Source organism: Pristiophorus japonicus, chromosome 3 (assembly GCF_044704955.1).
Source record: "Pristiophorus japonicus isolate sPriJap1 chromosome 3, sPriJap1.hap1, whole genome shotgun sequence".
Lineage (NCBI taxonomy): Eukaryota > Metazoa > Chordata > Chondrichthyes > Pristiophoridae > Pristiophorus > Pristiophorus japonicus.
This window is the reverse complement of record NC_091979.1, coordinates 301,409,717-301,423,053: the sequence shown is the minus strand read 5'-3', so window position 1 is coordinate 301,423,053 and position 13,337 is coordinate 301,409,717.

Genomic DNA, 13,337 nt, shown 5'->3' with positions numbered 1-13,337 from the left:
GGATTGGATGAGATAACTGGGATGTAGGATTGGATGAGATTACTGCGACATGGAATTGAATGAGTTTTCTGGGACATGGGATTGGATGAGATTACCAGGACGTGGGATTGGATGAGATTCCTGGGACGTGGGATTGGATGACATTCCTGGGACCTGAGATTGGATGAGATTAACAGGACATGGGATTGGACGAGATTACTGGAACATGGGATTGGACGAGATTACAGGTCGTGCTTGGGATGAGATTGCTGGTATATGGAATTGGATGAGATTACTGGGTCATGGGATTGGATGAGATTACTGGGACGTGGGATTGGATAAGATTACTGGGACGTGAGATTGGATGAGATTAATGGGACATGATATTGGATGAGATTACCGGGACGTGGGATTGGATGAGGTTACTGGGATGTGGGATTTGATGTGCTTACTGGGACATGCTTTGGATGAGATTACTGGGATGTGGGATTGGATGAGATTACTGGGACGTGCTTTAGATGAGATTACTGGGACATGGGATTGGATGAGATTAACAGAACATGGGATTGGATGAGATTACTGGGACGTGGGATTGGATGAGATTACTGGGACATGGGATTGGATGAGATTCCTGGGACGTGGGATTGGATGAAATTACTGGGACATGGGATTGGATGAGATTCTTGGGACGTGGGATTGGATGAGATTAACAGGACATGGGATTGGATGAGATTACTGGGACGTGGGATTGGATGCGATTACTGGGACGTGGGATTGGATGCGATTACTGGGATGTGGGATTGGATGAGATTACTGGGTCATGCTTTGGAAGAGATTACTGGGACATGGGATTGGATGAGATTACTGGGTCATGGGATTGGATGAGATTAATGCAACGTGGGATTGGATGAGATGTCGGTGTCCGGGGATTGGATGAGATTCATGGGTCATGGGATTGGATGAGATTACAAGGACATGGGATTGGATGCGATAACCGGGATGTGGGATTGGATGAGATTATTGGGACATGGGATTGGATGAGATTACCAGCACATGGGATTGGATGAGATTACGGGATGTAAAATTAGATGAGATTACTGCGACATTGAATTGAATGAGATTTCTGGGACATGGGATTGGATGAGATTACTGGGACGTGGGATTGGATGAGATTACTGGGTCGTGCTTGGGATGAGATTGCTGGTGTATGGAATTGGATGAGATTACTGGGTCATGGGATTGGATGAGATTACTGGGACGTGGGATTGGATAAGATTACTGGGACGTGAGATTGGATGATATTAATGGGACATGATATTGGATGAGATTACTGGGATGTGGGATTGGATGAGGTTACTGGGACATGGGATTTGATGTGCTTACTGGGACATGCTTTGGATGAGATTACTGGGATGTGGGATTGGATGAGATTACTGGGACGTGCTTTAGTGAGATTACTGGGACATGGGATTGGATGAGATTAACGGAACATGGGATTGGATGAGATAACTGGGACGTGGGATTGGATGGGATTGCTGGGACATGGGATTGGATGAGATTCCTGGGACGTGGGATTGGATGAGATTACTGGGACATGGGATTTGATGTGATTACTGGGACGTGGGATTGGATGTGATTGCTGGGATGTGGGATTGGATGAGATTACTGGGTCGTGCCTTGGAAGAGATTACTGGGAAATGGGATTGGATGAGATTACTGGGTCATGGGATTGGATGAGATTACTGGGACGTGGGATTGGATGAGATGTCGGTGTCCGGGGATTTGATGAGATTCATGGGTCATGGGATTGGATGAGATTACAAGGACATGGGATTGGATGCGATAACCGGGATGTGGGATTGGATGAGATTATTGGGACATGGGATTGGATGAGATTACCAGCACATGGGATTGGATGAGATTACGGGATGTAAGATTAGATGAGATTACTGCGACATTGAATTGAATGAGATTTCTGGGACATGGGATTGGATGAGATTACCAGGACATGGGATTGGATGAGATTCCTGGGACATGGGATTGGATGACATTCCTGGGACCTGAGATTGGATGAGATTAACAGGACATGGGATTGGATGAGATTACTGGGACGTGGGATTGGATGAGATTACTGGGTCGTGCTTGGGATGAGATTGCTGGTATATGGAATTGGATGAGATTACTGGGTCATGGGATTGGATGAGATTACTGGGACGTGGGATTGGATAAGATTACTGGGACGTGAGATTGGATGAGATTAATGGGACATGATATTGGATGAGATTACTGGGACGTGGGATTGGATGAGGTTACTGGGACGTGGGATTTTATGTGCTTACTGGGACATGCTTTGGATGAGATTACTGGGATGTGGGATTGGATGAGATTACTGGGACGTGCTTTAGTGAGATTACTGGGACATGGGATTGGATGAGATTAACGGAACATGGGATTGGTTGAGATAACTGGGACGTGGGATTGGATGGGATTGCTGGGACATGGGATTGGATGAGATTCCTGGGACGTGGGATTGGATGAGATTACTGGGACATGGGATTGGATGTGATTGCTGGGATGTGGGATTGGATGAGATTACTGGGTCGTGCCTTGGAAGAGATTACTGGGAAATGGGATTGGATGAGATTACTGGGTCATGGGATTGAATGAGATTACTGGGACGTGGGATTGGATGAGATGTCGGTATCCGGGGATTGGATGAGATTCATGGGTCATGGGATTGGATGAGATTACAAGGACATGGGATTGGATGAGATAACCGGGATGTGGGATTGGATGAGATTACCGGGACATGGGATTGGATGAGATTCCTGGGACGTGGGATTGGATGACATTCCTGGGACCTGAGATTGGATGAGATTAACAGGACATGCGATTGGACGAGATTACTGGAACGTGGGATTGGACGAGATTACAGGTCGTGCTTGGGATGAGATTGCTGGTATATGGAATTGGATGAGATTACTGGGTCATGGGATTGGATGAGATTACTGGGACGTGGGATTGGATAAGATTACTGGGACGTGAGATTGGATGAGATTAATGGGACATGATATTGGATGAGATTACCGGAACGTGGGATTGGATGAGATTACTGGGACATGGGATTGGATGAGATTAACAGAACATGGGATTGGATGAGATTACTGGGACGTGGGATTGGATGAGATTACTGGGACATGGGATTGGATGAGATTCGTGGGTCGTGGGATTGGATGAGATGACTGGGACCTGGGATTGGATGAGACTACTGGGACATAGGTTTGGATAAGATTACCGGGAACTGGGATTGGATGAGATTATTGGGACGTGGGATCGGATGAGATTACTTGGCCATGGGATTGGATAAGATTACTGGGACGTGGGGTTAGATGAGATTTGTCGGTCGTGGGATTGGATGAGATTACTGGGACCTGGGATTGGATGAGATTACTGGGACATAGGATTGGATAAGATTACCGGGAACTGGGATTGGATGAGATTACTGGGACGTGGGATAGAATAAGATCACTGGCTCATGCTTTGGTTGGGATTACCGGGACGTGGGATTGGGTGAGATTACCGAGACGTGGGATTGGTTGAGATTACTGGGATGTGGGATGAGATGAGATTACTGGGTCGTGGGATTGTATGAGATTACTGAGCCGTGGGATTGTATAAGATTACTGGGTCATGCGATTGGATGAAATTTCTGGGGATTGGGATTGGATGAGATCCCTGGGTCTTGGGATTGGATGAAATTACAAGGACATGGAATTGGATGAGATTACCAGCACATGGGATTGGATGAGATAACCGGGATGTAGGATTGGATGAGATTACTGCGACATGGAATTGAATGAGATTTCTGGGACATGGGATTGGATGAGATTACCAGGACGTGGGATTGGATGAGATTCCTGGGACGTGGGATTGGATGACATTCCTGGGACCTGAGATTGGATGAGATTAACAGGACATGCGATTGGACGAGATTACTGGAACGTGGGATTGGTCGAGATTACAGGTCGTGCTTGGGATGAGATTGCTGGTATATGGAATTGGATGAGATTACTGGGTCATGGGATTGGATGAGATTACTGGGACGTGGGATTGGATAAGATTACTGGGACGTGAGATTGGATGAGATTAATGGGACATGATATTGGATGAGATTACCGGAACGTGGGATTGGATGAGATTACTGAGACATGGGATTGGATGAGATTAACAGAACATGGGATTGGATGAGATTACTGGGATGTGGGATTGTATGAGATTACTGGGACATGGGATTGGATGAGATTCCTTGGACGTGGGATTGGATGAAATTACTGGGACATGGGATTGGATGAGATTCTTGGGACGTGGGATTGGATGAGATTAACAGGACATGGGATTGGATGAGATTACTGGGACGTGGGATTGGATGCGATTACTGGGACGTGGGATTGGATGCGATTACTGGGATGTGGGATTGGATGAGATTACTGGGTCGTGCTTTGGAAGAGATTACTGGGACATGGGATTGGATGAGATTACTGGGTCATGGGATTGGATGAGATTAATGCGACGTGGGATTGGATGAGATGTCGATGTCCGGGGATTGGATGAGATTCATGGGTCATGGGATTGGATGAGATTACAAGGACATGGGATTGGATGCGATAACCGGGATGTGGGATTGGATGAGATTATTGGGACATGGGATTGGATGAGATTACCAGCACATGGGATTGGATGAGATTACGAGATGTAAGATTAGATGAGATTACTGCGACATTGAATTGAATGAGATTTCTGGGATATGGGATTGGATGAGATTACCAGGACGTGGGATTGGATGAGATTCCTGGGACATGGCATTGGATGACATTCTTGGGACCTGAGATTGGATGAGATTAACAGGACATGGGATTGGATGAGATTACTGGGACGTGGGATTGGATGAAATTACTGGGTCGTGCTTGGGATGAGATTGCTGGTATATGGAATTGGATGAGATTACTGGGTCATGGGATTGGATGAGATTACTGGGACGTGGGATTGGATAAGATTACTGGTACGTGAGATTGGATGAGATTAATGGGACATGATATTGGATGAGATTACTGGGACGTGGGATTGGATGAGGTTACTGGGACGAGGGATTTTATGTGCTTACTGGGACATGCTTTGGATGAGATTACTGGGATGTGGGATTGGATGAGATTACTGGGACGTGCTTTAGTGAGATTACTGGGACATGGGATTGGATGAGATTAACGGAACATGGGATTGGATGAGATAACTGGGACGTGGGAATGGATGGGATTGCTGGGACATGGGTTTGGATGAGATTCCTGGGACGTGGGATTGGATGAGATTACTGGGACATGGGATTGGATGTGATTACTGGGACGTGGGATTGGATGCGATTGCTGGGATGTGGGATTGGATGAGATTACTGGGTCGTGCCTTGGAAGAGATTACTGGGAAATGGGATTGGATGAGATTACTGGGTCATGGGATTGGATGAGATTACTGGGACGTGGGATTGGATGAGATGTCGGTGTCCGGGGATTGGATGAGATTCATGGGTCATGGGATTGGATGAGATTACAAGGACATGGGATTGGATGAGATAACCGGGATGTGGGATTGGATGAGATTATTGGGACATGGGATTGGATGAGATTACCAGCACAAGGGATTGGATGAGATTACAGGATGTAAGATTCGATGAGATTACTGTGACATGGAATTGAATGAGATTTCTGGGACATGGGATTGGATGAGATTACCAGGACGTGGGATTGGATGGGATTGCTGGGACATGGGATTGGATGAGATTCCTGGGACGTGGGATTGGATGAGATTACTGGGACATGGGATTGGATGTGATTGCTGGGATGTGGGATTGGATGAGATTACTGGGTCGTGCCTTGGAAGAGATTACTGGGAAATGGGATTGGATGAGATTACTGGGTCATGGGATTGGATGAGATTACTGGGACGTGGGATTGGATGAGATGTCGGTGTCCGGGGATTGGATGAGATTCATGGGTCATGGGATTGGATGAGATTACAAGGACATGGGATTGGATGAGATAACCGGGATGTGGGATTGGATGAGATTATTGGGACATGGGATTGGATGAGATTACCAGCACAAGGGATTGGATGAGATTACAGGATGTAAGATTCGATGAGATTACTGTGACATGGAATTGAATGAGATTTCTGGGACATGGGATTGGATGAGATTACCAGGACGTGGGATTGGATGGGATTGCTGGGACATGGGATTGGATGAGATTCCTGGGACGTGGGATTGGATGAGATTACTGGGACATGGGATTGGATGTGATTGCTGGGATGTGGGATTGGATGAGATTACTGGGTCGTGCCTTGGAAGAGATTACTGGGAAATGGGATTGGATGAGATTACTGGGTCATGGGATTGGATGAGATTACTGGGACGTGGGATTGGATGAGATGTCGGTGTCCGGGGATTGGATGAGATTCATGGGTCATGGGATTGGATGAGATTACAAGGACATGGGATTGGATGAGATAACCGGGATGTGGGATTGGATGAGATTATTGGGACATGGGATTGGATGAGATTACCAGCACAAGGGATTGGATGAGATTACAGGATGTAAGATTCGATGAGATTACTGTGACATGGAATTGAATGAGATTTCTGGGACATGGGATTGGATGACACCAAATTGCAGAACACCAAAGGGCAAAAAACGTTAGTGGGAGTTGTGTACAGACCTCCAAACAGTAGTAGTGATGTTGGGGAGGGCATCAAACAGGAAATTAGGGGTGCGTGCAATAAAGGTGCAGCAGTTATAATGGGTGACTTTAATATGCACATAGATTGGGCTAACCAAACTGGAAGCAATACGGTGGAGGAGGATTTTCTGGAGTGCATAAGGGATGGTTTTTTAGACCAATATGTCGAGGAACCAACTAGGGGGGAGGCCATCTTAGACTGGGTGTTATGTAATGAGAAAGGATTAATTAGCAATCTCGTTGTGCGAGGCCCCTTGGGGAAGAGTGACCATAATATGGTGGAATTCTGCATTAGGATGGAGAATGAAACAGTTAATTCAGAGACCATGGTCCAGAACTTAAAGAAGGCTAACTTTGAAGGTATGAGGCGTGAATTGGCTGAGATGGATTGGCGAATGATACTTAAGGGGTTGACTGTGGATGGGCAATGGCAGACATTTAGAGACCGCATGGATGAACTACAACAATTGTACATTCCTGTCTGGCATAGAAATAAAAAAGGGAAGGTGGCTCAACCGTGGCTATCAAGGGAAATCAGGGATAGTATTAAAGCCAAGGAAGTGGCATACAAATTGGCCAGAAATAGCAGCGAACCTGGGGACTGGGAGAAATTTAGTACTCAGCAGAGGAGGACAAAGGGTTTGATTAGGGCAGGGAAAATGGAGTATGAGAAGAAGCTTGCAGGGAACATTAAGACGGATTGCAAAAGTTTCTATAGATATGTAAAGAGAAAAAGGTTAGTAAAGACAAACGTAGGTCCCCTGCAGTCAGAATCAGGGGAAGTCATAACGGGGAACAAAGAAATGGCGGACCAATTGAACAAGTACTTTGGTTCGGTATTCACGAAGGAGGACACGAACAACCTTCCGGTTATAAAAGGGGTCGGGGGGTCTAGTAAGGAGGAGGAACTGAGGGAAATCCTTATTAGCCGGGAAATTGTGTTGGGGAAATTGATGGGATTGAAGGCCGATAAATCCCCAGGGCCTGATGGACTGCATCCCAGAGTACTTAAGGAGGTGGCCTTGGAAATAGTGGATGCGTTGACAGTCATTTTCCAACATTCCATTGACTCTGGATCAGTTCCTATGGAGTGGAGGGTAGCCAATGTAACCCCACTTTTTAAAAAAGGAGGGAGAGAGAAAACAGGGAATTATAGACCGGTCAGCCTGACATCGGTAGTGGGTAAAATGATGGAATCAATTATTAAGGATGTCATAGCAGTGCATTTGGAAAGAGGTGACATGATAGGTCCAAGTCAGCATGGATTTGTGAAAGGGAAATCATGCTTGACAAATCTTCTGGAATTTTTTGAGGATGTTTCCAGTAGAGTGGATAAGGGAGAACCAGTTGATGTGGTATATTTGGACTTTCAGAAGGCGTTCGACAAGGTCCCACACAAGAGATTGATGTGCAAAGTTAGAGCACATGGGATTGGGGGTAGTGTACTGACATGGATTGAGAACTGGTTGTCAGACAGGAAGCAAAGAGTAGGAGTAAATGGGTACTTTTCAGAATGGCAGGCAGTGACTAGTGGGGTACCGCAGGGTTCTGTGCTGGGGCCCCAGCTGTTTACACTGTACATTAATGATTTAGATGAGGGGATTGAGTGTAGTATCTCCAAGTTTGCGGATGACACTAAGTTGGGTGGCAGTGTGAGCTGCGAGGAGGATGCTGTGAGGCTGCAGAGCGACTTGGATAGGTTAGGTGAGTGGGCAAATGCATGGCAGATGAAGTATAATGTGGATAAATGTGAGGTTATCCACTTTGGTGGTAAAAACAGAGAGACAGACTATTATCTGAATGGTGACAGATTAGGAAAAGGGGAGGTGCAAAGAGACCTGGGTGTCATGGTACATCAGTCATTGAAGGTTGGCATGCAGGTGCAGCAGGCGGTTAAGAAAGCAAATGGCATGTTGGCCTTCATAGCAAGGGGATTTGAGTACAGGGGCAGGGAGGTGTTGCTACAGTTGTACAGGGCATTGGTGAGGCCACACCTGGAGTATTGTGTACAGTTTTGGTCTCCTAGCCTGAGGAAGGACATTCTTGCTATTGAGGGAGTGCAGCGAAGGTTCACCAGACTGATTCCCGGGATGGCGGGACTGACCTATCAAGAAAGACTGGATCAACTGGGCTTGTATTCACTGGAGTTCAGAAGAATGAGAGGGGACCTCATAGAAACATATAAAATTCTGACGGGGTTAGACAGGTTAGATGCAGGAAGAATGTTCCCAATGTTGGGGAAGTCCAGAACCAGGGGTCACAGTCTAAGGATAAGGGGTAAGCCATTTAGGACCGAGATGCGGAGGAACTTCTTCACCCAGAGAGTGGTGAACCTGTGGAATTCTCTACCACAGAAAGTTGTTGAGGCCAATTCACTAAATATATTCAAAAAGGAGTTAGATGAGGTCCTTACTGCTAGGGGGATCAAGGGGTATGGCGAGAAAGCAGGAATGGGGTACTGAAGTTGAATGTTCAGCCATGAACTCATTGAATGGCGGTGCAGGCTAGAAGGGCCGAATGGCCTACTCCTGCACCTATTTTCTATGTTTCTATGTTTCTATGAGATTACCAGGACGTGGGATTGGATGAGATTCCTGGGACATGGGATTGGATGACATTCCTGGGACCTGAGATTGGATGAGATTAACAGGACATGGGATTGGATGAGATTACTGGGACGTGGGATTCAAGAGATTACCGGGTCATGCTTTGGATGAGATTGCTGGTACATGGGATTGGATGAGATTACTGGGAGGTGGAATTGGATAAGATTACTGGGACGTGGGTTTGGATGAGATTACTGGGCCGTGGGATTAGATGAGATTACTGGGACATGGAATTGGATGAGGTTACTGGGTCGTGCTTTGGATGAAATTACTGGGACATGGGATTGGATGAGATTACTGGGACGTGGGATTGGATAAGATTACTGGGACATGGGTTTGGATGAGATTACTTGGCCATGGGATTGGATAAGATTACTGGGACGTGGGATTGGATGAGATTCGTGGGTCGTGGGATTGGATGAGATGACTGGGACCTGGGATTGGATGAGACTACTGGGACATAGGTTTGGATAAGATTACCGGGAACTGGGATTGGATGAGATTATTGGGACGTGGGATCGGATAAGATTACTGGCTCATGCTTTGGTTGGGATTACCGGGACGTGGGATTGGATGAGATTACTTGGCCATGGGATTGGATAAGATTACTGGGACGTGGGGTTGGATGAGATTTGTCGGTCGTGGGATTGGATGAGATTACTGGGACCTGGGATTGGATGAGATTACTGGGACATAGGATTGGATAAGATTACCGGGAACTGGGATTGGATGAGATTACTGGGACGTGGGATAGAATAAGATCACTGGCTCATGCTTTGGTTGGGATTACCGGGACGTGGGATTGGGTGAGATTACCGAGACGTGGGATTGGTTGAGATTACTGGGATGTGGGATGAGATGAGATTACTGGGTCGTGGGATTGTATGAGATTACTGAGCCGTGGGATTGGATAAGATTACTGGGTCATGCGATTGGATGAGATTTCTGGGGATTGGGATTGGATGAGATCCCTGGGTCTTGGGATTGGATGAAATTACAAGGACATGGAATTGGATGAGATTACCAGCACATGGGATTGGATGAGATAACCGGGATGTAGGATTGGATGAGATTACTGCGACATGGAATTGAATGAGATTTCTGGGACATGGGATTGGATGAGATTACCAGGACGTGGGATTGGATGAGATTCCTGGGACGTGGGATTGGATGACATTCCTGGGACCTGAGATTGGATGAGATTAACAGGACATGCGATTGGACGAGATTACTGGAACGTGGGATTGGACGAGATTACAGGTCGTGCTTGGGATGAGATTGCTGGTATATGGAATTGGATGAGATTACTGGGTCATGGGATTGGATGAGATTACTGGGACGTGGGATTGGATAAGATTACTGGGACGTGAGATTGGATGAGATTAATGGGACATGATATTGGATGAGATTACCGGAACGTGGGATTGGATGAGATTACTGGGACATGGGATTGGATGAGATTAACAGAACATGGGATTGGATGAGATTACTGGGACGTGGGATTGGATGAGATTACTGGGACATGGGATTGGATGAGATTCGTGGGTCGTGGGATTGGATGAGATGACTGGGACCTGGGATTGGATGAGACTACTGGGACATAGGTTTGGATAAGATTACCGGGAACTGGGATTGGATGAGATTATTGGGACGTGGGATCGGATAAGATTACTGGCTCATGCTTTGGTTGGGATTACCGGGACGTGGGATTGGATGAGATTACTTGGCCATGGGATTGGATAAGATTACTGGGACGTGGGGTTGGATGAGATTTGTCGGTCGTGGGATTGGATGAGATTACTGGGACCTGGGATTGGATGAGATTACTGGGACATAGGATTGGATAAGATTACCGGGAACTGGGATTGGATGAGATTACTGGGACGTGGGATAGAATAAGATCACTGGCTCATGCTTTGGTTGGGATTACCGGGACGTGGGATTGGGTGAGATTACCGAGACGTGGGATTGGTTGAGATTACTGGGATGTGGGATGAGATGAGATTACTGGGTCGTGGGATTGTATGAGATTACTGAGCCGTGGGATTGGATAAGATTACTGGGTCATGCGATTGGATGAAATTTCTGGGGATTGGGATTGGATGAGATCCCTGGGTCTTGGGATTGGATGAAATTACAAGGACATGGAATTGGATGAGATTACCAGCACATGGGATTGGATGAGATAACCGGGATGTAGGATTGGATGAGATTACTGCGACATGGAATTGAATGAGATTTCTGGGACATGGGATTGGATGAGATTACCAGGACGTGGGTTTGGATGAGATTCCTGGGACGTGGGATTGGATGACATTCCTGGGACCTGAGATTGGATGAGATTAACAGGACATGCGATTGGACGAGATTACTGGAACGTGGGATTGGTCGAGATTACAGGTCGTGCTTGGGATGAGATTGCTGGTATATGGAATTGGATGAGATTACTGGGTCATGGGATTGGATGAGATTACTGGGACGTGGGATTGGATAAGATTACTGGGACGTGAGATTGGATGAGATTAATGGGACATGATATTGGATGAGATTACCGGAACGTGGGATTGGATGAGATTACTGGGACATGGGATTGGATGAGATTAACAGAACATGGGATTGGATGAGATTACTGGGACGTGGGATTGGATGAGATTACTGGGACATGGGATTGGATGAGATTCCTGGGACGTGGGATTGGATGAAATTACTGGGACATGGGATTGGATGAGATTCTTGGGACGTGGGATTGGATGAGATTAACAGGACATGGGATTGGATGAGATTACTGGGACGTGGGATTGGATGCGATTACTGGGACGTGGGATTGGATGCGATTACTGGGATGTGGGATTGGATGAGATTACTGGGTCGTGCTTTGGAAGAGATTACTGGGACATGGGATTGGATGAGATTACTGGGTCATGGGATTGGATGAGATTAATGCGACGTGGGATTGGATGAGATGTCGATGTCCGGGGATTGGATGAGATTCATGGGTCATGGGATTGGATGAGATTACAAGGACATGGGATTGGATGCGATAACCGGGATGTGGGATTGGATGAGATTATTGGGACATGGGATTGGATGAGATTACCAGCACATGGGATTGGATGAGATTACGAGATGTAAGATTAGATGAGATTACTGCGACATTGAATTGAATGAGATTTCTGGGACATGGGATTGGATGAGATTACCAGGACGTGGGATTGGATGAGATTCCTGGGACATGGGATTGGATGACATTCCTGGGACCTGAGATTGGATGAGATTAACAGGACATGGGATTGGATGAGATTACTGGGACGTGGGATTGGATGAAATTACTGGGTCGTGCTTGGGATGAGATTGCTGGTATATGGAATTGGATGAGATTACTGGGTCATGGGATTGGATGAGATTACTGGGACGTGGGATTGGATAAGATTACTGGGACGTGAGATTGGATGAGATTAATGGGACATGATATTGGATGAGATTACTGGGACGTGGGATTGGATGAGGTTACTGGGACGTGAGATTTTATGTGCTTACTGGGACATGCTTTGGATGAGATTACTGGGATGTGGGATTGGATGAGATTACTGGGACGTGCTTTAGTGAGATTACTGGGACATGGGATTGGATGAGATTAACGGAACATGGGATTGGATGAGATAACTGGGACGTGGGAATGGATGGGATTGCTGGGACATGGGTTTGGATGAGATTCCTGGGACGTGGGATTGGATGAGATTACTGGGACATGGGATTGGATGTGATTACTGGGACGTGGTATTGGATGCGATTGCTGGGATGTGGGATTGGATGAGATTACTGGGACATGGGATTGGATGTGATTGCTGGGATGTGGGATTGGATGAGATTACTGGGTCGTGCCTTGGAAGAGATTACTGGGAAATGGGATTGGATGAGATTACTGGGTCATGGGATTGGATGAGATTACTGGGACGTGGGATTGGATGA